Source organism: Penaeus monodon, chromosome 25 (assembly GCF_015228065.2).
Source record: "Penaeus monodon isolate SGIC_2016 chromosome 25, NSTDA_Pmon_1, whole genome shotgun sequence".
Taxonomy (NCBI): Eukaryota; Metazoa; Arthropoda; class Malacostraca; order Decapoda; family Penaeidae; genus Penaeus; species Penaeus monodon.
In genome coordinates, this window is record NC_051410.1 from 36,817,192 (window position 1) to 36,817,392 (window position 201).

A 201-nucleotide genomic window follows, 5' to 3' on the forward strand; every position below is an offset into this window, starting at 1 on the left:
GATGAAAATGTTTCCCAATCCAAAATAAGATCGTTTTTACCCCCCCCCCCCCCCATGGCACGGTGGGAGAGGGCGACCGACTGCTTGGGGCTCCCGTCCTCCTCCGCCAGTCACGATTTCGCAAGCTTTGTGCGTAGACTTCGGCCTCCTTCAAGGTTAGTTGGTGGGAGCTGGAGCTTGCGTATTGACGTGTCGAGGCAG